Consider the following 27,019-nt stretch of genomic DNA (forward strand, 5'->3'; position numbering starts at 1 on the left):
AGTCAGAGCTGGCCGGCCGGGTGGGCGAGGACGCCCGCGGGAGCGCGCGGCGCGGGGTCGGCCTGTCAAGCTGAGGCGCACCGTGTGCGTGTCCTCGCGAGTGAGCGCGCGCGGCGGGGAGAGGGCCGGAGGGGCGTGAGCGCGCGGGGTCGGCGGGGGTGGCGGCGTTGGACGCGCGCCCCGCGGGGCGGGCGTCTGGTGGGTTTGACCCCGGGGCTGGGAGGGACGCGGGCGACATCCGCTCGCGGGGAAGGGGCGCCCCGAATGGCCGGGCCGGGACCGGCAGACGAGCGCGACTGCGGGCGTCACGCGCCGGCAGGTGTGAGCTGGGGGAGGGCTTCCGGGTGGGCTGGTCGAGTCGAGTTCGCTTCCCGTCGCTGGGGGACCTCGGGGCAGAGAGGGGTCCCCGCGGAGAGCCGAGGCCCGCGGAGGCGCGTCGGGGCCCGTGCCTGGCGGTGGCAGAGGGAGGCGGCAGGCCTCGGAGCCTCCCGGTCCCCACCTGTGTGCAGGACCTGCGTGACGGAGTGAATGCGTTCCCCTGCTCCCGCCCCCACCCCTCCCCCCAGAGCCCTGCGTGTGTGGCCACCTTCGAGAGGCGATTCAGCCTCCTCGGGGAAAGGAGGGCGAGGGGAATATCAGCGGACGACCAGCCTGAAGTGTTTCCTGCATTCTCTGGTCCTGCGCCCTTTGGTTTCAAACTAGTGGGTTTCCACAGTGGGCTTAAATCCACTGTAGTGGCTGAAGACACCCAGTAAAGGTAGCCTCTTGTCAGGCTTAAGGACCAGCACATGCTCAGTTCTTTGGGCACCGAGAACTAGTCTGGGTCTTTTCAGGCTCCTTGCTTTCTCATGTATCTTTTGGCTGTTTTATTACTTTTTAGCGTCTGTGCTGGAGGTTGAAGCGAGGGATAAGGTGAATTTCAAGTTGGCCATTTGCTTACAATATAAGCAAAATTATACAACAAAATTGGCCAGAGATGTTTCCCCATGGTTAGTGAATAAAACGTCATTAATTACTGCCCCCCCCCGCCAGCAGTTAAGCAAACAGAAATGGGATGTATAGAAATCTTACATCTTAGCATTTTGTGCAGGTTTAACAATAGAGGCTATTTCCTTCGTAGTTGTGGGGAATTTCAGTAGGATGATAGTTTCCTATTGATTTGGAGAAGCATCTTGGCTTTGAAACTATGTTTATTCTTTTGGTAGTGTTTTGTAAATGCCTTTTAAAAAGCAGAACTTTAAAAAAAAAAGCAGAACTTTTAGAACATTGACAACTCTACACGTGTGCAGTGTCCCACTAGGTATGTAGTAGGAGAGACGTGAATGTTAGTAGGTCCATACACTAAGGCAAGTATCCAGATCGCAAATCAGACTGGCTTGTTCCTCTTGGGATGCCGTGATGATAATAATGATGCCTTTATAGTTTCTTAGTTGTTGACTGTTTTTAAGTGCTTGTCCCAAACATCATTATTTGAGCAAAATAGTTCCTGATAGGACTTAAGGAGAAGAAATTGCCAAGCTGCTTTTCTAAGGTAGCACAGAAATGTCATGCCCTTGGGGAAAAAAGATTATTTTTTTCTCATTCAAATGGAAGCACTTAAAAATGTTTTAAATCAGAACAATATCATTTCTTCAAATGGTAGTAATAATGTTAACTTTTTTTATTTTTTTTGCGGTACGCGGGCCTCTCCCATTGCGGAGCACAGGCTCCAGATGCGCAGGCTCAGTAGCCGTGGCTCATGGGGCCAGCTGCTCCGCGGCATGTGGGATCTTCCCGGACCGGGGCACAAACCCGTGCCCCCTGCATCGGCAGGCGGACTCTCAACCATTGCGCCACCTGCGAAGCCCTAAGCTAACATTTTTTGCGTGTTTTGCATATGCCAACCTGTTTATATTTTTACCTAATTCTTACCTTAAGCCTGCAGGGTAGGTATCATTACTGTTTTATGGATGAGAAAAAGAGCCTCCAGAAGCCACAGAGCTAGGAAGTTCAAGGGCATCGGTTTAGTCTTAAGTTTGTTTGGTTTCAAAGCCTGTGCTTGTCCCATTTTGCCCCCTAACTTATCCAGAGGAAGAAATGCAGAGTACACTGAAAAGCAGAGAGGGATGGAAAAGGGAAATGCGACTGATGATTAGGTTCCCCATACCTAACTTAAGAAACTCATTCTTAGTTTTTAGAAATTAGGAACACTTTTACTAGTGTTACATCTAAGCTTTGCTTTAATTTCCTCCTTATTTACTTTTCATAAAGATAAATTAAAATGTGTTTAATTCAGAGGTCAAGGCTTTCAGAGCCCTTTGTGCAGATCACTCCAGTACCTTTGCTGTTGTGATTAATCCTGTGTGCTCTTCCAGGGCCCAGGCGTTATTCACTTTTGTATCCAGCAGGGTGCTTACCGTATAGTAGGAGCACAGTAAATATCAGTTGACTAAGGAACAGAGTTAAAAATGTCATGATTTCGGGTTCATTTTAGCAGTTTTAGTTCAATGGGACGATAAGAAAGTGAACAGCTCATGTGCAAAAGGCATGTTTTAGAAGAATACTTAAATGGAGCAATTCATAGAGTCTGGGAAGTTTGGCTCTGCTAGTTTGCTAATCTCCCACTTCTCATCTGTTTGAGCTCCTGTGCCATTCTGTTCTTCCTTTCACCTCCAGAATTCTAACAGAGGAGGCTATACTGACTGCTTCCCTTCACTACTTAGTCATCCTTGAACCTCTGCAGCCTGGCTTTTAACCTCACCACCACTCACTGAGGCGTTTTCCAAGGTTGCCATTTAATTTAATGGTTAAATTTCCCAGAGCATCCTTTCGGGCTTTATCCTGTTCTGTGCTGTCTCCCTGTAGCTCAGTCCTTTTGACTACCCCACCCTTTAAAAACATTTTTATTTTACTTTTAAAATAACATATAATAACAATGACTTTTAGTGTGTGTATGTTTCTGTGAATGTTAGTACATGTACAGATACATGTGACCATCACCATAATCAGGATACAGAACAGTTCCATCACTCCAAAAAGACTCACTCATGCTCTTTCCTTTTTGAGAGCCCTTTTTCCTGACTTCCATCCCAGAGAGAAATTAACTCTAAGGATCAAACTCAGGCTCCTTTTGTTGTCTTTTTTTTTTTCTCTTTTTCTACTCCTTGAAAATGTTATTTACTTTTGGGATTTAAACTATATCACTTCTGTCTATTAACCTGAGGATCCATGCCTCATCTCTCTTCCATTCTCTAAACAACATCCATATTTACCTGCTGGAATTCTTCCCTAGTCTTTCATACCCGGTATGTTTAGAGTTGTGCCTAACTTTGCCTCCCAGCTAATGGCTCCCAAACCAGCTCTTCCACCAGATTTTTCTATATTTTTTGGTGGTGCCGTCCTTCTCCCAGCCTTGGAACCCTGGAACACTTGAAGGGCCTTATATTAAACTCTTTACCCCAGACCAGGTATCCTGCTACTCAGCTACGAATGCTGCGTCCTGCCTCTTTGCTGCCAAGCCGGCTTCTGTTCAGTAGGCTGAGCAGAGCATAGGTGGTTGGAACACTGAGAACCCATCAGGATTTCCCTGGTCAAAACCCCTCACGGCTTCCCGTTGCACTCAGACCCGTTTAGGATTTTATTTTTCATCCTTTGAGGCTTCGCAAGATCTGGCCTCTGCCTGCCTCTCCAGCCTTCTCTCACCTTTATATGGCCCACCTGCCTTCCTGACATTCTAACTACACAGCCTTTCTTTCAATTCTTTGAATTACCCAAGCCTTTTCCAGCCGTAAGGTTTTTGTACATACCACTCTCCTGGCTTGGGCTGTTCTTCCCCCTTAGTCTTTACCCACCTGACTTCAGGGTTCAGATGAAATTGTCACTTCTTCAGAGGGTCTTTCCTTTATGACCTCATCCCATTACTCCCATCCACCCTTAATTAGGTCTCTCAGAGCTCCTGTTCTTTCTTCATAGCTCTCACTACAGTTTGTGATTCAGGACCACGTCTGTTTTGCTTCCCATGCCTCCAGAGCCGAGCCAAGTATCAGGCATACCGCAAACTCTCAGTAAATATTTGCTGGCAGTGTTGTAAGTCTGGGCTTTTGCTTTCATAATTATCGCTATCTTGTAGTTTCTGGTAGCCTTGCTTTCTACTTCCTACCTTCTCTGGACTTGATCCCACTGGTGGAGGTCTTGCCACATAGAGATAGATCTGAAATCACTAAAGAGAACACCGATTTTGTTCTCTTGAATTGCACCTCCGCCTGGGAGCCTTTACCACTGAGCCAGTTGAGGTCTAACCTAAACCTAAACCAGGGCTGGGCTTGCTAGTCCACTGAGCAGTGCACCTTGGTTATCCAGGCTCATGTCAGTGCTTGCAGCTGTTACTCTTCCCTCACCTCACCCTGCTCTTGATTTCTTCCTCCTCTCTACACCCAGCGTGGGACTTCTAAAGACCTTGTATGCTTTCCAGCTGAGCCTGCTTTACCCTTTGACATTTGCTGGCCTTTTGACATTGACAACTGCCTCTAGTGTCTTGAAGCTAGGGATTGCCCCCACGCTAGTCTTCCTGAAACAGTGCTTTGTTTATGTTTCCTGTCCCCTCCCCAAATCTACCACAAGCACCTAAGTTTGAAAACATTCAATAGTGTTTCATTGCCTCAAGGGATTAAACTCCTTAGCTTGTTGTTTAAAGCTCTCTGGACTAGCACTGTGCAGGAGAAATAGAATGCAAGCCACAAATGTGAGCCACACATGTAATTTTAAATTTTCTAGTAGCCACATTAGAAAGGTAGAAAAAAAGGGTGAAATTGATTTTCATAACGCTTTATTTACTTCAGTATATCCAGAATATTGTGTAAACATATAATCAGTAAAAAAAATACATTGAGGTGCTTTACATCCTTTTTTTCATGTGAAACTCTGAAATCTGGAGGATACTTTTCATTTAATACATCTCAATTCAGACTAAGCACATTTCCAGTGCTCAGTAGCTGCATGTGGCTAGTGGCTACCATGCTGGACAGCACAACTCTAAACCATGTCCTCAACACAGATGGAGGGCTATACCTGGGTAATTGCCACCACTGGCTTTTTGGTAACTCTGTTCCCCTTCCCTACAACCAGCTCCTTATCCAAATATGCTAACCTTCCTTGCTGAGAAACCCGGAGGATCCTAAGACCATCCCTAAACTTCAGTTCTCACCATCTCCTCTGAGCCATTTTAATGTTAATTTTTTCGTGTTATTGTTTTTTCATATAGCAATTATTTATCAGTTTGTATTATAATCAGAGGTAGTGTTAAAATATTTAATAACTGATAAGGCATAGGTATAGGTGCCTGATGAATTAGAACCAATGGCAACTGTGTTCTCATCTGTGCGGACCTGCTGAATTACGGCTCTTATTGTCCTGGGCTGTGTTATTCTTGGCTTCCTCCATAAGACTGAGTTCCTTGAAGGCAGGCTTTTGTCCTGCTCATTTTTGCATTCCTAAGATGGCTCCTTACCTGGCCTGTAGTAAGCAGTCTGTAAATATGTTAAATCAATGAACAAATGCTACCTTGTATTTTGTTTTATTCTTTCTATGTGCTACGTTTTATCTTTCCAATTAGAAACCAAAATATAAGTTCTTTGAGGACAGAGATCATGAATTATGAAGGACTAGATGGCGGTTTCTTGATTGTCTTCATAGGAGAATTTCTTCTGAATGAAGATTTGCTTTAAAAAAATAACTATGTTTAGATATTGTTACGGGTTTTCAGGCTGGGTCAAAAAATGAGGTTTGACTTTAATGATACTTACTTTCTTTGGTGGTTTGTAAGCTGGCTTGGAAAGCAGCTTCAAAAGAAGAGCTCCTTGGAATTAATGCATGCTCTTCCAGTTAGGGGCATGTTTAGTTACTGGAAAGGCACTGAACTAGAAGTTGAAAACCTGGGTTGGTTTGTATCGTAGACATATGCTTGAGTACCTACTGTGTTCCAAGTACAGGAATGATTGAGAATTCAAAAACTAATAATATGAAAAAAATGCAGCTTTAACACAGAGATGAAATGATTCATTCTTCCTAGGAAGATTGAGTTCCTCTCTGCTCCCTTATACTTTCCTCATTTCTAGCATGGACTACACTATATAGTGTTTCTAGATCTGTCTCTCCCATCAGATTGTGAGTTTCTTAAGAGCAAGACTGTTGCATTCATCTCTGTATGAATGCACACACTGTACTGTGCCTGCCATATTGTAGGCACTCAAAAGTTTGTTGAATAAATATCCTCAAATAAATTTGTTTTGAAGAACCTTAGTTTTTTCTTTTGTAAGTAGAGAATTCTCTGCCTCAGAGAATGTTGAAACTGCAGCAGGAATAATCGTTTAAAACTACATATCTGTTCTGTGTATGTTATACCTCAAATATACAACATTTAACTGAAAAACAAGTGTAACTGGTCACATTTCTCCCCTACGTAAAACTGTTAATGAGTCCCCAAACCCTGCCATCTGCCCTCTGGAATATAAACTTCATGAGAGTAAGCACCTGTTCTGTCTTGCTCGCTGAATGCCCAGGGAAGACCCTGCCACATTTCCTGTCCTCCGCTTGGTTGCCTATACTCTTGCCACACCGACCTTCTGGTTCCTGAAATGCATATTCCTCCCCACTCAAGGTCTCTTCCTTGCACTTGCTATTCCCATGGTCTGGAGGCCTCCCACCCCAACCCTAGTTGATGCCTCTTCAATCCTCAGAGCCCAGTTTATATGTCACTTCTGTAGTGACTTTCTAAGCATCCCCACCCCAGATTAGGAGATGTGCTGCTTTTAAAAATTCAGAGCACTTAATATAGTTGTAATTAAGTAATCATTTAATTTGTATATTGTTTTCCCTGCTAGAAAATAGCTATGTGAATAAAAATACTTTTTAAAAAAATAAATTTATTTATTTTATTTATTTATTTTTGGCTGCGTTGGGTCTTCGTTGCTGCACGCGGGCTTTCTCTAGTTGTGGCGAGCAGGGGCTTCTCTTGTTGCGGAGCACGGGCTCCAGGCACACGGGCCTCAGCAGTTGGCTTGCGGGCTCTAGAGCGCAGCCTCGGCAGTCGTGGCGTACGGGCTTAGCTGCTTCGCGGCATGCGGGATCTTCCCGGACCAGGGCTCGAACCCGTGTCCCCTGCATTGGCAGGCAGACTCTCAACCACTGCGCCACCAGGGAAGCCCCATACCTTGTCTGTTTTGTTCACATTTTTATCACCAGTATTTAGCACTGTAAATTGCACATAGTAGGTCCTGAGTGAATATTTTTCAAATAAATTAAGAACGAGAACTAAAAATAGAATTAAAAAAAATCATTTCAGGGCTTCCCTGTGGGAGAGGCCACAAGAGTGAGAGGCCCACGTACCGCAAAAAAAACAAAAACAAAAACAACAACAACAACAACAAAATCATTCTAATGGTTTAAATAAATAAAATATATGGGGGCAGGGAGGGGCTTTCCATTTTAGATTGTCTCCGGGTTCTATTTTTTTCTTAGTTTCTACTTGTAATAGGTAAACATTGTAATATTACAGAAAGAATATTGTAATGAAAAATTTTAATTTGAAAATTTTATGTGGTCATTGTAGAGTTTTTTTCTGTTGTTGTTTTGGCCATGTTGTGTGGCTTGTGGGATCTCAGTTCCTGGACTAGGGATTGAACCTGGGCCACGGCAGTGAAAGCCCGGAATCCTAACCACTAGGCCACCAGGGAACTCCCCACTGTAGAGTTTAATGAGTATCTTTTTAATCCTTATTAGTAAAAATAATCAGAATGGTTATTCCTTTAAACAATTTTTTTATATGGTCGGGACTCACATGACTGCAGTTTCACTGAACGTTTGAGTGCACACCATGTGCTGAATGCTAGGTTAGCAGCTAAGACTACAAGGATGGGATGAGTAGAGATCTTTGCTCCCGAGGAGTGCACAGCGAAGTGGGCAAGGCAGACACATACACAAATGAGTGCCATTTAGTGCAATAAGTGCTATAGTAGGCATATAGGGGAGGGGGCAGGGGTGAAAAGGAAAGTTGTCCACATGACTGGAGGTCCAGAAAGCCGTTCCAGGGAAGGTGACACTTCCAGTAAGTCATAGAGGAAGGGCATTTCAGGCAGAGCGAACAGCCTGCACAGAGGCCCGAAGGAGCTCATTTAGTATGTGGAGAAGATGGCACAGTGGTGTGCTTTTATAAAGCTGGCGTTGGGGTACAGGGCCAACAGCTGACTTACAGGCTAACCGTGTCATGTCAGACTCAGACTCTTAGATTACACTACATTTCAGAACTGGAAATAATCTTGGAAATAATGTTGTGATTCCGTACATTTGAATTCATAAAGGCATTATAAAGTACCATTCAAAGAAGCTAATCATAAACCAGAATGATGCTTGTTGCTTCTAATTAATATAGTTGCTTGAGTATAGTACCTGTAACCATGCAAATGATTTCAGGTGGAGTTAGAAAGTAGTAACTCATTTAAGCTTATCTAGGAGTGGAGAGTAAAGGGAATGACCTCCAGATTGCCTGAGGCGAGTGCTGATGCACCTCACAGGGCCAGATACTGAACCAGTGAAAGGGATGAAATCAGAAAGGATTACCCAGAAGGACCTCCAGGTACGTGGACTGGGAAAGACGACTTCTACAGCTTGAAGTTTTAATTTTACTTATCTGTAAGTCTTTAAGTGGTTCACTGAACGAGCATTAGTTTAATTTGATTCTCAACTAAAAGTGAAGAAAGGAAGGTTCATTGAATGGAAATTTAGTCCATTTTCATTCATTTTATACCTCTTTAACAGCTCTTTGCTTTCATGTCCCCTTCCATTCCTCTTTCTCAGCCCTGTTATTCTTAAGTAGTGCCTCCTTTTCCCTAATTCACCTCAACTCTTGCTATCTTTCATTCTATTATTGTTTTTAAGTACAATTGTGAGATGTCTGTACTTTGTTGGCTAACCAGTGTTTCCTCAGATTTTCATATTCAGAACTTGATAGTTTTCAGAATGAGGTGATTAAGCTCTGGTAGTGCTGATCACATTCAGAAGATGATAATTGACCTGTTACAATGTCGATTGCTACAGATTTCTGTGTGTTTGTTTATTGACCTACATTACAAGGGGCTAAGGAGATAATGGATGGTAGGGAAAGTGATAGCAGTGAGTGTAGTTTAAGATGTTTGGAAAAGAAAGGAAGGAGAAAATGGGAAGCAGGGTGAGGTTGAGAAGGCACAACATCTTAAGGCAAGATAGAAAATCTGTTTAAAAGGTGTAGGAATGAGACAGGAGGGAAGAGGGCAGGGCAGAACCTTTAAAAGAAGGACTTAGCTATTGAGGATGTAACGTAAACTGGTTAGAACTGATTAGGCCCAGGATGGCAGCAAGATTCAACTTCCAGTAGCCCTTGAGCCTCGCTATACACTCATTGTAAAACATGCTAAATGACACACCCATGGGCACCATGACAGTTCTGAGGCTGACCATAAAAGGGCAAAAAGTAGGTGGTGGCCCAATTCCTGGAAGTCCCCGCCCCTTCCCCCCAAAATAGTTGGACTAATCCTCCCACTCATTAGCTTATGAACCCAGTCCATAAACACTAAGCACCCCATATTTGGGGGCTGCTCTCGCCTTTTGAGACGGCCCACACTCTGTCTGTGGAGTGTGTTTTTCCCTCAGTAAACCCGCTTTCACTTTCCTGTGGCTCACTCTTGAATTCTTTCCTGTGCGAAGCCAAGGAGCCTCACTTGGTGGCCTGTCCCAGGAACCCGCCCGAGACCTGGGACATGACTATCCTCTCGTGCCCCGTTTTCCTACAACCTCTTTACAGAGGATACTAATAAATCTATTTCTTCCCTGTCACTTTGCCTCTCGCTGAATTCCTTCTGCGCCAAGTCATAAAGAACCTGAGCTTCATTAAGTTCTGAGATGAGTTGTGTGGTTTCAGTTGGAAGATTGTGGGTTCAAGGTGCAATTTCAGGAAGGACCAAGGAGAGTGGAGTGATAATTGATAGAATTTCCTCAACTAGAGAAGAGGGAGAAGTCAAGATTCTCTCTTGGATACCGTGAGCCTAAAACAGTTTATACTACTTTGTTTTTTTCTGTGGCACTCAGCAGAATGATTTGCATATAGTAGGTGTAAGCAGTCTAAGAGATAAATCCACAGGATTGAAAGGAGATATTTTTGCTTTTGTTTTGTTTTTGTTTTTTTGGCCACGCTCTGTGGCATGTGGGATCTTAGTTCCCTGACCAGGCATCAAACCCGTGTCCCCTGCATTGAGAGCGTGGAATCTTAACCACTGGACCGCCAGGGAAGTCCCTGGAAGGAGATATTGACTGTAACTTTAAACTTGTTCCAGTTGCCAGATAATACTATCTGTGATTTATGACAAATTAACATGTTTGTTAATCCTGTATCTTGTGACCAGTACAGTTACATTGTATTCTTTCCCTAGAAGGGTTAATTACATGTATACATTTAAAACGTACCACAGTTTTTATAATGCTTTCTTGGCATGTCTTTATTTTAAAACGTAGTAAGAACCTCCAAAAGTGGAAGAGGTTCAGGCTTCCTAACTTAGGCCCAGGTCAGTATGTTGCAGGAAAATGGGACACATGAGGATGGTCATGTTCCAGGTCTCAGGCAAGTTCCTGGGCCCGGCTGCCAAGTGAGGGTCCTTGGCTTTACACAGGAAAGAATTCAAGAGTGAGCCATAGTAAAGTGAAAGCAGGTTTATTTAGAGAGATACACACTCCATAGACAGAGTGTGGTCTGTCTCAGAAGACAAGAGCTGCCCCCCAGTACGGGGTGGTTAGTTTTTAATGAGCTGCGTAATTGCATAGACTAATAAGCGGGAGGATTATTCCAACTATTTTGGGAAAGGGCCAGGGATTTCCAGGAATTGGGCACCACCCACCTTTTGGCCTTTTATGGCCTCGGAACTGTCATGGTGCCTGTGGCTGTGTCATTTAGCATATGCTAATGCATTACAGAGAGCACATCTGAGGATCAAGGTCTAATAGACCTCGAATCTTCCACCATCTTGGGCCTAGTAGGTTCTAACCAGTTTTTGTTGTGTCCTCAATGGCTGTGTCATTCTTTTAATGGTTGTGCCCTGCCCCTTTATCTCCTGTCTCAAGTATATCAAGGGAAATGTCTTGAGCATCTTCTGGGTTCTGATGTGGAGGAAGGAGTGAAAGGTCCTCCGAGGAGCTAGATGTTTTTCCTTCTGTGAAAATCGAAAGGTCCTCCGAGGAGCTAGATGTTTTTCCTTCTGTGAAAATCTTGCTAATGGTGTATCATGCTCAGTAATATCCCTTTCATGAGGAGGTATTTTACCCAGATGTATATCTCTTTGGGACTTCTAAGTGTAGAACTCTCTACTTAAGATGTAGCATGGGCAACAGATTTTAAAATAAACCTTCAACAGCTACTCTTTTGTCAACCTTATTTTCTCTATAAAAGTTTTATATTTTATACCAAAATGTTTAAAATTTATGATGTTTTTATTTTGCAGTTTGGCTCTATCCCTTTAAACAAAAGGGCACACTGATTATTGATTCCCACTTAAATCATGCAGGAAAAGGTCTCTTTATTCCCCCATATTCCCAATATATGGCCAAAACCCGGACCCAAAGGGGAAAACATTAGTTTTAAAACACCAGAGAATTAGTGAAAAGGCTCTTTGTGGAAATAACAAAAACAAAACAAGAGAATGAAAATGCAAAAGACATCACATTTCAAGCCAGTAAGGGCTGGTTTGAAAACTTTAAACAGGGGACCCTGTGCCCCACACACAGCTTGTGAGGCGGCCTCAGCACATTGTGACATCACCCTACGCTTCCCGAACCTGCCAGAGCCAGGGCTCCACACTGATGCAGCGTGTTTGCTTTTGAAGCAGATGCCCTCTAAACTTTTATTTACTGCACTTAAACATGTGTATTTAATGTCATTTTCTCTTGTTTTCCTTTCACCTCCTATTTTTCAGACCTTGGGTTTAGCATTCAGGGTGCCTTTCAAAAAGGTAACTCTGGAGGCCAGAGATGGGCCTCTGCTGCACCTCCCTAAATGATTTGTTCACTCAGTTGGGTCCCATCATTGGTAACCATCCTCCCAATACCTGAATCTTGAAATCCGGAAACACTGAATCTTGAAACATTGCCACATCTTTCAGCTCTTTTCTCTATGGCTTTGGACTTCGAGCCTCTCATTTTCATTTTCATGCCACCATCCTGCTTCTAAGTCATCCTCAGCCTATGTCTGGATTATTAAAATAGCTTCCTGTCAGTGATCCTATTCCTAGTTTCTCTCCAGAAAACATTTCCAACATACACTATTTTCTTTTCCCTTCTTGATCAACCTTTCTTATTCTGTGAAATCCAAACCTCTCTGTCTGAGCCAGATCCTTTAATGCTTCCATCTATCAACTATCATTCCCTAGTTTTGAATCTTTGCCTTCTCCCCTACAATCTTTTCTCTGTATTTTATATGATTTTCTTCTCCCTTTTTGTCCCCATACTTTATAAGGGCTTTACGTAAAATATTCTGCCTTGTTTCTGGATTCCAAACCATTTTCCTTCTCACTCTTAAAAAGCATTCTCTAAACTGTCTTCCTAGAAGTCCTTCATTATTTTTTTAATAGACTTATTTATTTATTTATTTATTTTTGGCTGCATTGGGTCTTCATTGCTGCACGCGGGCATTCTCTAGTTGCAGCTAGCGGGGGCTACTCTTCGTTGTGCTGCACAGGTTCTCATTGCGGTGGCTTCTCTTGTTGCGAAGCATGGGCTGTAGGCGTACGGGCTTCAGTAGTTGTGGCTCACGGGCTTAGTTGCTCTGTGTCATGTGGAATCTTCCCGGACCAGGGATCGAACCCGTGTCCCCTGCATTGGCAGGCGGATTCATAACCACTGCGCCAGCAGGGAAGCCCCTGGAAGTCCTTCATTATTAAAGACCTCTTCATTTAGATACAGTGTTTTATTTATTTATTTATTTATTTAGCTGTGTTGGGTCTTCTTTGCTGCATGCAGGCTTTCTGTAGTTGCGGCAAGCGGGCCCTACTCTGGTGCGCGGGCTCTCATTGTGGCGGCTTCTCTTGCTGCGTAGCATGGGCTCTAGGTGCGCGGGCTTTAGTAGTTGCAGCATGTGGGCTCAGTAGTTGCAGCACGTGGGCCCTAGAGCACATGGGCTTCATCAGTTGTGGCGCACGGGCTTAGTTGCTCTGTGGCATATGGGATCTTCCCAGACCAGGGATTGAACCCGCGTCCCCTGTATTGGCAGGCGGATTCTTAACCACTGCGCCATCAGGGAAGTCCGATACAATGTGTTTTTATTGATATGATTGTGACTCTAATCAATCAAATAAATAAAATTTCATTCATTACTTCTAGTGGCATTTTTGTAGGTCATTTTGGGTTTTTATATACACAATTATATCATTTACAAAGAAAGACAATTTTACTATCTAATCTTTGAGTTTTAGTTCTTGCCTTATTGTATTGGCAAGACCTCAAGTACCATAATAGAAGTGATATAACCAAATAACAAATGTGACGAGGATGTGGAGAAAAGGGAACACGCTTGTACACTGTTGGTGGGAGTGTAAATAGGTGCACCCACTGTATAAAACAGTATGGAGTCTTCTCAAAAATCTAAAAATGGTACTACCATATGACCCAGCAATTTCACACCTGGGTATATATCTGAAAAAAAAAAAAGAAAACACTAATTTGAAAAGATACATGAGAGTTCCTTGGTGGCCCAGTGGTTAAGAATCTGCCTTCCAATGCAGGGGACGAGGGTTCGATCCCTGGTCGGGGAACTAAGATTCCACATGCTGTGGGGCAGCTAAGCCTGCATGCTCTAGAAACCGTGCTCCACAGCTAGAGAGCCCACGTGCTGCAACTACTGAGCCCACATGCTCTGGAATCCACATGCCACAACCAGAGAGCCTGCACACTGCAGTGAAGATCCTGTGTGCCGCAACTAAGACATATACGATGGACTACTACTCAGGGATAAAAAAATAATGAAATTTTGTCATTTGCAACAAATGGATGGACTTGGAGGGTATTATGCTTAGTAAAATCTCAGAGAAAGACAAATGCTGTGTATATATCCACTTATAAGTGGATTCTACAGAAATAAAACAAAATAGTGAATATAACAAAAAGAAACAGATTCACAGACATAGTGAACAAACTATGTTCCAGTTACCAGTGGAGGGAAGGAAGAGAGGAGGGGCAAAATAGGGGTAGGAGATTAAGAGGTATAGACTACTATATGTAGAATGAGTATGCTACAAAGATATTGTGCAGCAAAGGAATATAGCCAGTATTTTATAATAACTATAAATGGAGAAACATGTACCACAATGTTCATTGCAGCACTATTTACAATAGCCAGGTCATGGAAGCAACCTAAGTGTTCATCGACAGATGAATGGATAAAGAAGATGTGGCACATATACAATGGAATATTACTCAGCCATAAAAAAGAAATGAAATTGAGTTATTTGTAGTGAGATGGGTGGACCTAGAGTCTGTCATACAGAGTGAAGTAAGTCAGAAAGAGAAAAACAAATACCCATGCTAACACATATATATGGAATCTTAAAAAAAAAAAAAACAGTTCTCATGAACCTAGGGGCAGGACAGGAATAAAGACGCAGATGTAGAGAATGGACTTCAGGACACGAGGAGGGGGAAGGGAAAGCTGGGACGAAGTGAGAGAGTAGCACTGACATATATACACTACCAAATGTGAAATAGATAGCTAGTGGGAAGCAGCTGCATAGCACAGGGAGCTCAGCTCAGTGCTTTGTGACCACCTAGAAGGATGGGATAGTGAGGGTGGGAGGGAGGTGCAAGAGGGAGGGGATATGGGGATATATGTATACATATAGCTGATTCACTTTTTTATACAGCAGAAACTAACACAACATTGTAAAGCAACTATATTCCAATAAAGATGTTAAAAAAAAAAAGTGATACAGATGGGCATCTTTGTTTTTTTCCCAGACTTAGAAAGCATTGTACCATTAAGTGTGATGTTAGCTGTGTTTTTCCTAGTTACTCAGCTGAATACTCTAGGGGTTCCCTGCAGATCTCTGGAGTTGTCTCTGTGCAGTCCTCTCCTCTCCAGTACTATTGTGTACTACAAACTCTAGCCCCCTTGGACTTCCCAGAATCTCAGCTTCCATCTCCTCAACTAAGGGAGGTCTCTGAGTTCTACCTGGGTTCCCCCTCCCTGTGCTTTGGCCTAGAGACTTTCCCTAGACAGCAAGCTAGGACAATTATAGGGCTCACCTTGTTTGTTTACCATCTCTCAGGAATCACTGTCCTTCCTTACCTGATGTCCAATGTTTTGAAAACCATTGTTTTGTGTATTTTGTCCAGAATTTTAGTTGTTTCAGGTGCAGGGGTACATCTGATCCCTGTTAACTCCATCTTTTCTGGAAGTGGAAGTCCTGCCTTTTCTTAAAACATCTGAGGAATTATTTAGGAGTTGCTTCCAGAGTATGAGATATTCTTTGGAATTTCCGTAGGGGAAAATCTTCATTCTTTCAGGGTGGGTTTGATTTTAGGGAGCAACCAAGAGTCTTTTTTTTTTTTTTTTTTTTTGCGGTAGACGGGCCTCTCACTGTTGCGGCCTCTCCCGTTGCGGAGCACAGGCTCCGGACGCGCAGGCTCAGCGGCCATGGCTCACGGGCCCAGCCGCTCCGCGGCATGTGGGACCTTCCCGGACCGGGGCACGAACCTGAGTCCCCTGCATCGGCAGGTGGACTCTCAACCACTGCGCCACCAGGGAAGCCCAAGAGTCATTTTTTTTAAAAAATTAATTTATTTTATTTTTGGCTGTGTTGTGTCTTCGTAGCTGCATGGGCCTTCTCAAGTTGTGGCCAGCGGAGGCCACTCTTTGTTGCGGTGCGCGGGCTTCTCATTGCGGTGGGTTCTCTTGTTGCAGAGCATGTGCAACAGCTTCAGTAGCTGTGGCTCGCGGGCTCCAGAGTGCAGGCTCTGTAGTTGTGGCACATGGGCTTAGTTGCTCTGCAGCATGTGGGATCTTCCCGGACCAGGGCTTGAACCTGTGTCCCCTGCATCGGCAGGCGGATTCTTAACCACTGCACCACCAGGGAAGCCCCCAAGAGTCATTTTCAAGGTCTGGTTAAATGATATGTCTGAGTGATACTGTTTGAGGTCCAAAATGATTTCAAAGTAATGAGGCAAATTTCCTTGTGCCATTTGTAAACCGTTTTGCAAAATAGGAGTTGCAAAATTTTTTCAGTTTATATTTACAGCTGGCACTTAACTGCTTACTAAAGCTTTCTCACATTGTTTTTATGTGATTCTCTCTCTCCAACTTGATTATAAACTCACTGATATCTGGATACTTTTGTACATTTCCTCAGTATACCGCAGTCTTAACTGCGGAAGCTTCTTAAATCATGGTAGTCAACTAATTTTTGTGTAGGGAAACTAAGATCACCCTGTCAAAATATACTGCATGATATAAAAGGATATAAAGTTGGATTTTGATACCTGTACAGCATTATTAATGCATCATGATTTAAAGTTATTTGTGTAAGATGTTGAATTCCGGTAGCATGAGCACGCACGTATCTGTATCTGTCTTACACTGTAGGAATTATGTGAATGATCTAGTTCACAAAGATGCCTTGAATCTGGATCTGTTATGTAATTAACCAAGGAATATTCTTAGAACCTAGTAGATTGGTATATACGCTACATTATATGCAACCTTAATCACAGTATAATTCTTTGGGGCGGAGGTAAAATTCTTTTCTCACAGTCTTTGTTTTCTAGTACCTGAAGGTCCCATTAGTCCCAGCCCCACCCCTCCATTAGGAAACAAGGACTTTTAAAACATATTCTTAATGGATTAAAATCTTAGATTTTTAGCTTTCAACTAGATTTTCTTTAACTTTGTATTTTTAGTTAACTGAATTTATAGCTTTACATTTCTTTTATAGTAAATCTTATAATAGTGAGTTTGGAAACTCTTTTACTTACAGGATGTCCTCTTGGCTTGCTCTTTATCCTTGATGTTCCGGTATCTTTTTGTTGTCTTTTTTTTTTTCCTCTCTTCTTTCCTTCCATTTCTGTTTTGTTTAAGTAAAAGGGAGATTACATTGGGAAATTTTTCTTTTAAATTCTTATATGTAACATGGACTTCTAAGATCCAAATTTACTCTGATGTTTTTAATTTTTATTTTTAATTAGAATTCCATATATCAGTGATGTTCTCATATGTACTATTTCTGATGGCAACATTGTTATTTTTCTTGGATAGTACGAACCACAATTTAGTAAATAATACTTGTAAAGATAGCATTATCCTTCATTTCCAGGATGTAGCAGTGACCATTTTTGCTACTAATACTGCTTTAAGGAGTGTTTTGAGTTATTTTTCAGTCTTTAGTTTCTTTGAGTAGTATAACTTTGTGAGTGCTTCCTTTGGACAGATATAACTTGGGGTTCTTCTCTACCCCACACATTTATTAAAAGGGGTTTTATCAATCAGTGTGATACACCAGATTAACAAACTGAAGGATAAAAACCATATGATCATCTCAATAAATGCAGAAAAAGCTTTTGACAAAATTCAATACCCGTTTATGATAAAAACCCTCCAGAGGGAAAAAAAAACAAAAACAAAAAAAACCCTCCAGAGAGTAGGCATAGAGGGAACCTACCTCAACATAATAAAGGACAAACCCACAGCCAACATCGTTCTCAGTGGTGAAAAACTGAAACCATTTCCACTAAGATCAGGAACAAGACAAGGTTGCCCACTCTCACCACTGTTATTCAACATAGTTTTGGAAGTTTTAGCTACAGCACAGAGAAGGAAAAGAAATAAAAGGAATCCAAATCAGAAAAGAAGAAGTAAAGCTGTCACTGTTTGCAGATGACATGATACTATACATAGAGAATCCTAAACATGCTACCAGAAAACTACTAGAGCTAATCAATGAGTTTGGTAAAGTAGCATGATAAAAAATTAATGCACAGAAATCTCTTGCATTCCTATATACTAATGATGAAAAATCTGAAAGAGAAATTAAGGAAACACTCCCATTTACCATTGCAACAAAAAGAATAAAATACCTAGGAATAAACCTATCTAAGGAGACAAAAATTGTATACAGAAAACTATAAGACACTGATGAAAGAAATTAAAGATGATACAAACAGATGGAGAGATATACCATGTTCTTGGGTTGGAAGAATTAACATTGTGAAAATGACTATACTACCCAAAGCAATCTACAGATTCAATGCAATCCCTATCAAGCTACCAATGGCATTTTTCACAGAGCTAGAACAAAAAGTTTCACAATTTGTATGGAAACACAAAAGACCCCAAATAGCCAAAGCAATCTTGAGAAAGAAAAACGGAGCTGGAGGAATCAGGCTCCCTGACTTCAGACTATACTATGAAGCTACAGTAATCAAAACAGTATGGTACTGGCACAAAAACAGAAATATAGATAAATGGAACAGGATAGAAAGCCCAGAGATAAACCCACGCACATATGGTGACCTTATTTTTGATAAAGGAGGCAAGAATATACAATGGAGAAAATACAGCCTCTTCAATAAGTGGTGCTGGGAAAACTGGACAGCTACATGTAAAAGAATGAAATTAGAACAATTCCTAACCCCAAACATAAAAATAAATTCAAAATGTATTAAAGACCTAAATGTAAGGCCAGACACTATAAAATTCTTAGAGGAAAACATACATACATACATCACAGCAAGATCCTTTTTGACCCACCTCCTAGAGAAATGGAAATAAAAACAAAAAGAAACAAAGGGGACCTAATGAAACTTAAAAGCTTTTGCCCAGCAAAGGAAACCTTAAACAAGACAAAAAGACAACCCTCAGAATGGGAGAAAATATTTGCAAATGAAGCAACTGACAAAGGATTAATCTCCAAAATTTACAAGCAGCTCGTGCAGCTCAATATCAAAAAAAACAAGCAACCCAGTCCAAAAATGGGCAGAAGACCTAAACAGACATTTCTCCAAAGAAGATATACAGATAGCCAACAAACACATGAAAGAATGCTCAACATCACTAATTATTAGAGAAATGCAAATCAAAACTACAGTGAGGTATCACCTCACATGGTCAGAATGGCCATCATCAAAAAATCTACAAACAATAAATGCTGGAAAGGGTGTGGAGAAAAGGGAACCCTCTTGCACTGTTGGTGGGGATGTAATTTGATACAGCCACTATGGAGAACAGTGTGGAGGTTCCTTAAAAAACTAAAAATAGAATTACCATATGATCCAGCAATCCCACTACTGGGCATATACCCAGAGAAAACCATAATTCAAAAAGACACATGCGGGCTTCCCTGGTGGTACAGTGGTTAAGAATCTGCCTGCCGGGCTTCCCTGGTGGCGCAGTGGTTGGGAGTCCGCCTGCCGATGCAGGGGACACGGGTTCGTGCCCCGGTCCGGGAAGATCCCACGTGCCGCGGAGCGGCTGCGCCCGTGAGCCACGGCCGCTGCGCCTGCGCATCCGGAGCCTGTGCTCCGCAACGGGAGAGGCCGCAACAGCGAGAGGCCCGCGTACCACAAGAAAAAAAAAAAAAAAGAATCTGCCTGCCAATGCAGGGGCACAGGTTTGATCCCTGGTCCAGGAAGATCCCACATGCCATGGGGTAGCTAAGCCCGTGCGCCACAACTACTGAGCCTGAGCTCTAGAGCCTGCAAGCCACAACTACTGAGCCCATGTGCCACAACTACTGAAGCCTGCGTGCCTAGAGCCCATGCTCCGCAACAAGAGAAGTCACAACGAGAAGCTCTCGCACTGCAACGAGGAGTAGCCCCCGCTCACAGCAACTAGAGAAAGCCCGCACACAGCAACAAAGACCCAATATCGCCAAAAATAAATTAATTAATTTAAAAAAAAGACACATGGGCTTCCCTGGTGGCACAGTGGTTGAGAGTCCGCCTGCCAATGCAGGGAACACGGGTTCGTGCCCCGGTCTGGGAAGATCCCACATGCCGCGGAGCGGCTAGGCCCGTGAGCCGTGGCTGCTGAGCCTGCGCGTCCAGATCCTGTGCTTTGCAACGGGAGAGGCCACACCAGTGAGAGGCCTGCGTACCGCAAAAAAAAAAAAAAAAAAAGACACATGCACCCGAATGTTCATTGCAGCACTATTTACAATAGCTAGGTCATGAAAGCAACCTAAGTGTCCATCGACAGATGAATGGATAAAGAAGATGTGGCACATATATACAATGGCATATTATTCAGCCATGAAAAGAAACAAAACTGAGTTATTTGTAGTGAGGTGGATGGACCTAGAGTCTGTCATACAGAGCGAAGTAAGTCAGAAAGAGAAAAACAAATACCGTATGCTAACACATATATATGGAATCTAAAAAAAAAAAAGGTTATGAAGAACTTAGGGCAGGACAGGAATAAAGACGCAGATGTAGAGAATGGACTTGAGGACACAGGGAGGGGGGAGGGTAAGTTGGGATGAAGTGAGAGAGTGGCATGGAGTTACATACACTACCACATATAAAATAGATAGCTAGTGGGAAGCAGCCACATAACGCAGGGAGCTCAGCTCGGTGCTTTGTGACCATCTAGAGGGGTGGGATAGGGAGGGTGGGAGGGAGACGCAAGAGGGAGGAGATATGGGGATATATGTATATGTATAGATGATTCACTTTGTTATACAGCAGAAACTAACACACCATTGTAAAGCAACTATACTCCAATAAAGATGTTAAGGCAAAGGGTGGGGGGGGGGGTTACTGCTTTCATGTCCACCAGTTGTGAAATGAGGTTCCTGTTTGGCTGCATTGTTCCTAGCATTTGCTAGTTCTGTATGTGAGGGAGAGTCGGGGAGGGAGGGAGGATTGGCGTAGAGTTAAAAAAAAAAAAAAATTAACAAATTTTATTTCACCTAGATACCAGGGTTTAAAATATAGTACTGTACTTATGTTTATTAAAATGTTCATTCTACCCCTATTTTTCATGTGAAATCTTCTAAGTTACTCTTCATTGTAATTAATGATCCTTAGTAGTCTTATGTCTTAGTTCTTGCTTTACTCTGGCTTTATAATTTTCTTTCTATAATAGAGACCTTTGAGTTTTGCAAGCTTTGTTATTATTTGTCATTTAATCATATATTATAATAGAATTGACACATAACTGGGCTAAAATATATAATTTTCCTTACTTGTACATGTTCTGTTCCTTGACTTTTATTTTGTATTCTATTCCTTGGTAACTACTTGGATTCTGTGACTTCTTTTTGATTTTTATTCTTTTAATTATTTAAATCGGTGCTTGTTAACTTTTAAAATCTGTGTTCCTCTATGATACATTTATTTATTTATTAATAAATTTATTTATTTATTTTTGGCTGTGTTGGGTCTTCGTTTCTGTGCGAGGGCTTTCTCTAGTTGTGGCGAGCGGGGGCCACTCTTCATCGCGGTGCGCGGGCCTCTCGCTGTCGCGGCCTTCTGTTGTTGAGGAGCACAGGCTCCAGACGTGCAGGCTCAGTAGCTGTGGTGCATGGGCTTAGTTGCTCCGTGGCATGTGGGATCTTCCCAGACCAGGGCTCGAACCCGTGTCCCCTGCATTGGCAGGCAGATTCTCAACCACTGCGCCACCAGGGCAGCCCCTCTTTTGATACATTTTAAAAAAATCTTATGCTCTTTGTTTTGGGGGTTTTTTTAAACATAAAAAGAAAAATCAAAACATATTGACAGAGGTCTGCTTTTTTAACTTTACTATCTTTACCCCATTCTGATACCACACTCCTGTCAAAGGGTGATTTTAATGTTGCCTTCAGAGAGAGGTTGACTTAATGTTGAAGTGGTATAAAATATTCTAACTAATAATGCAGTTATAGCATTATAGACATTCAGAGTAGAATATTTTAATAGTGATAAGTTTTAATTAAAAATTAATTAGTTCAAATTAATTTATAGGAATATTTTTAGAAAGAGATATATATTTTGATAGAGATGGACAGGACTATTTTAATAAAAACCCATGTTTAGGCTCATAGTCCCTTACTGGAAACTCTAAGGGCCAGCTTAGAATTCAGAATTTTTTTTTTTTTTGGAAAGCTTATAAGATACATTTACTGTATACATGTAACGCCCCTGCAGTCAGGGGTAGCACTTCATAGTCAAATACATTAATATTTCAGTGGCCAAAGCTATGACTATTCTTACTTTAGTGGGTAGACTATAAATAGTCTCATGTCAGTTCAGGTCAGATTTTGCTGCCAGTTAAATTCAGATCAAGTTTTGCTACCAATGAATTATAGAAAATTTTTGATTCTCAGAAGTTTTTGTGGATTTTGGAATTGTGGCTAAGGGATTATGGACCTGTATTCACTTTCTTAGCTCTAATATTTGGTTACTTTTGTTACCTTCAGAAAATGAAACCTGCTTTCCTTTTTTTCTTCTACAGGATATGAGATTAAATCTGTTCTCTCCAGGCCAGTTAATAGAAATTAGGACACCTCTTCACAAAGCTTGATACCTTAGGCAGCTGTCACTGTCACATGACACTTCCTCCACTTCACTGGCTTTATGTTGAGAATCTCATCGTTCTCGTCTCCATTCTCCTTTCGGAGTGCTTTGTGGTAATAAATAGTAAGGAAAAGAGATTTAAAATGTGCAGTACTTCACGTAATACATACCCTGTCTCACGCACAGTAAGGTTTCAGAAGGAACAACATGTTCTCTGAGGACCAACCTTTTCTACTATCAGCTAATGTAGTAGCTTGAAAAATAAATCTTTCTGAAAGGAATACATGCTTATAGTAAAACAAAAATCCAAATGGTACAGAAGGATAAATTAAAAGTAGACGCTTTCCCCTGCCCTACAGCACCCTTCACCCAATCAGCTTTTAACCATTTGTTTTGTACCTCTTCTAGGGGTTTGGATCCTTTTTAAATTTTTTTTTTTTTTTTTTAGTTCAGACTTTCCAGGGGACGGTTTGGGAAATTCTGATTAGGTATTATAACCCAACTTGGACTGATTTTGTGTTCATTGTATGCTAAACTGTGGTTTTCGGTTCTAGTTGGCCTGTGTAAATTTTATTTCTAGAGGTATTTGTTCAAACTGCATAGTTTTGAAATGTCAGACACATGTTTTAAATATTGATTGTTCCAAATTGCAAATGTCTGAGTATTATCCACACATAGGAGTAAAAATTCAATGACTTCTTGATTTGCTTAGCAAAATATAATTTTTTTTTAAAAGTCAAAAAGCATGCATATATTTGACAGTGTGCACTTTCAAGGAACACTTACGTTTAAGAAGTAGGGTGTTGGCTCATTGGCCAAGTCAGTAGTTCTCAAGGTAAGCATATGGGCAGTGAGATGCAGACGGTCCTAGCAATTATTACCAAGAACATTACTGAAATTGTTTATGTTCTTAAATCCATGATAAATGTAAGAGCACAATACATCTAAACATGAATGTCCTTCTGGGGAAAGTGTCAATTTTTGTTTTATATGTAATCCAGATTGTTTTACTGTTTAGTTCAACAAACATTTATTGAGTACTAACCATGTCAAAAATTGGCCTTATAGTAACGAGATAAAAATTGCTGGGACATTCCAGGGGACTGTCCAGAGATTGTTAGAAAAAAAAATTGAGAACTACTTTTCCCAAGTCATGATGAGGCTGTTAGATGTATACCTTTGTAAATGAGGACGTACCTAATAAGTACTGGCTGAAATTCAACTTAAGGTCATTCAGTTTGAAGTTGCTTGGTGCAGATCCCTAAGTGGTACTTCCCTCATCCTACCCATCCCACCCCTGCCGCCTCACATTCACATACACACAGAGTCTGGGTTTTTTCCAGTTTTTGTGCTTGGCACCATATATATGGGACAGGAGGAAAAAAAATAGTCATTGGTGTTCTAGGTTGCTTGTTTGCCGGTTTAGAGCCTCAGACTCCTTGTTTTTGCCAAGTACATATAGACTGCTTTTTTTGTTAAGGTCAAGGACTCCCTTAGTTTTTGTCCTCTTTTGGTGGAGCTTTGCTAGGATTCAACACTCTGCATTGAACAGGAGCTACTGTGATGTGACTGTGAATTGTGGGAGCCAGACTAGAGACTTCTACGTACTTTTTGGCAAAGCTTTGGCTCATGGAGTGTAAGTTGCCTCTTTCCTTTTAGTGTGATTTTGGAGGGAATGGGAACTGGGGTCTGTGACATTTACAAGAGCCTCTAGTCATTAATTGAAGGAAAAAATGCTGGTTGATGAAGGGAAATGACTATAAAATGTAGCAGAAATAAAACTATTAAGTAGGACTAACATAAAATAATAAGCAAAAGTTTGCTATAAAGTCAGGCAAGGAAAATAGTCTCAAGTTGTAAAAAGCCAATTAGCAGATTAAAGAATAAAAAAAGTCAAATTTAAAAATAGAGCTGATTATTTTAAGCAGTTAAGTAGAGCTTAGAAGAGTAATAAAATTGCCCTCTCTGATAGGAAATAAGTCAAGCTAATAATTTAAGAGTAAATAAAGGATATAAATATGGAGAAACTTTAGAGTATATGAAACCAGTACATTTAAACATGGTAACGTATTTGTTATTATGAATTTCAAGAAAGGTATAAAGATATATTAGGAGTATGCTTTGTAGCTAATGCAGATTCTAAATTTTATGTGCATAATTAAGCTATTTGGATTTTCTATTTTTGTCTTGTTTTGGTAATTTATGTATTTCAAGGAATTGCCTGTTTCATCAGAATTGTTTAGGTATTGCCATAAAGCTGTTCATAACATTCTTTTATTATTATTTTAATGCCTGTAGGATTTGTAGTAATGTCCCTTCCTTTCTTTCTGATATTAGTAATTTGTGTTTTCTTTCTTTTATTCTTTAGCTACAAGTTTAACAATTTTATTGATCTTTCCAAAGAAGTAGCTTTGAATATCATAGATTTTCTCTGTTGTTTTCCTGGGGTTTTTGTTGTTATTACTGTTGTGGTGGTTGATTTCCAGTCTTTATTATTTCATATTACCTGCTTTAGATTTAATTTGCTCTTCTTCTAGCTTCTTAGGGATGGAAACCGGTCACTGATTTCAAACCTTTCTTGTTTTCTAGTAGAAGCATTTAACACTATAAATTTCCCTCCTAGCACTACTTAGCTATATCCCATAACTATATCTCACACATTTTTATATATCATTTTCAAAATATTTTGTAATTTGCTTTGTGATACTTATTTGACCCATGTGTTACATATAAATTTGTTTCTTACTTTCAACGTATTTCTGGATTTTTTTGTTACTGATTTCTGATTAAAAATTATATCGTGGTCACAGAGCACATATTATATGATTTCAGTCCTTTGAGATTTGTTGAGACTTGTGATAGTCTTCTTTAGTGAATGTTCTATGTGTATCTGAAAAAAATACATGTTCTACTGTCCTTGGGTGTAGTATGCTATTATTGTCAGTTAAGCCAAGTTGGTTGATAGTGTTGTTCAATCTTAAATATCCTTACTGATTTTCTTTCTACTTTTTATATTGATTTCTGAGAGGAGTGTTGAAATATTCACCTGTAAGTATGGATTTGTCTATTTCCCCTTTCAGTTCTGTTCATTTTTACTTCATGTATTTTGAACCTCTGTAATTAGGTATATACACGTTTAGGATTGTTATGTCTTCTTGGTGAATTGGGCCCTTTATAATTTAAAATGTCTCTTTTATCGCTGGTAATATTTCTTGTCTTGAAGTCTACATTGTGTAATATTAATATCTTCACTCCAGGTTTCTTATGACTAGTGTTTGCATGGTATATCTTTTTCCATCTTTTAATTTTTAACCTTTGTCCTTTTTTAAAAATGAGTTTCTTTTAGACAGCAGATAGGTCTTGTGTTTTGTTTTGTTTTCAAATCCAATCTTACCATCTTTGCTTTTTAATTGAAGTGTTTAGCTCGTTTACACTTATGTCATTTTCAAAATGGTTGGATTAAGTCTGTCATTTGCCTCTTTTCCTGGTTATTACTTTTTTACTATTTTATTTCTTCTGTTTACTGTTTTACTATTTTATTTCTTCTGTTGGATTCTTCTTATTGTTGTTGCTCTAGAGTTTAAAATATGCATCTTTAACTAATACTAGCTGCCTTAAAATAACATGGCACTTCATTGATTGTGTAAAAACTTTATAAAGTACACTTTTATTTTCCTCTTATATCTTTAGGCTGTTGTTATCATACCTTTTACTCCTCCATATGTTATTAACCCCACAATTCATTGTTACCATTTTTGCTTTTAGTGAAATTTTAAAAATCTGAAAAAAGAAAAGTCTTTTACATTTACCCACATATTTGCCAATTCCAGTGCCCTTCATTCTTTTGTTTAAATCTGAGGTCTCATTTGTATTAATTTTCTTTAGCCTGAAAGGATTCAGCATTTCTTGTAGAAAAGATCTGATGGCAGTGAATTCTGTCCTCTTTTGTTTGTTGAAAAATCTCTATTTCTCCTTCATTTTTGAAGGCTATTTTTGCTGACTGTCTAATTTTAGATGGCCAGTTTCTATCTTTCTGTACTTGAAGATGCTGTTCTGTTGTCATCTTGTATTATTTCTAATAGGAAGTCAGGTGTCATTCTTAGCTTTGTTCACCTGTGTGTAATTTGCCTTTTTTCTCTGACTGCTTTATAAGATTTTCTCTCACTGGTTTTCAGCAATTTGATGATGACACTGTGTCCTGGAATGCTTTTCTTGGGATTCTTAGATCTCTGGGCTTAGAAATTTCAACAAATTAGGGAAAGTTTTAGCCATTATTTCTTATTTTTTCTTCCTCGCCCCACATACTTTTTCGGTCTGAAATTGCCCATAAGTTAGACTACATATTGTCCTACAGGTCACTGGGGCTTTGCTCATTTTTTTTAGTTAATAAATCTTCTTTTCTGTTGTGTCTGTTGTGCTCTTCAGCTTAGCCAATGAATTTTTCTTTTCGTCTCTAGAAGTTATGTTTGATTTTTTTCATCTTTTATTTCTT

General features: G+C 40.8%; 1 protein-coding gene across 8 annotated transcripts in view; it reads left to right on the plus strand.

The window, feature by feature from the left end:
• The window catches only part of TNRC6B (trinucleotide repeat containing adaptor 6B), a 251,404-nt gene that overhangs the window by 675 nt on the left and 223,710 nt on the right, over window positions 1-27,019 (plus strand). The window lies entirely within an intron of this gene.

The sequence above is a fragment of the Orcinus orca genome, chromosome 11 (genome assembly GCF_937001465.1).
Source record: "Orcinus orca chromosome 11, mOrcOrc1.1, whole genome shotgun sequence".
In the NCBI taxonomy this organism is placed as follows: Eukaryota; Metazoa; Chordata; class Mammalia; order Artiodactyla; family Delphinidae; genus Orcinus; species Orcinus orca.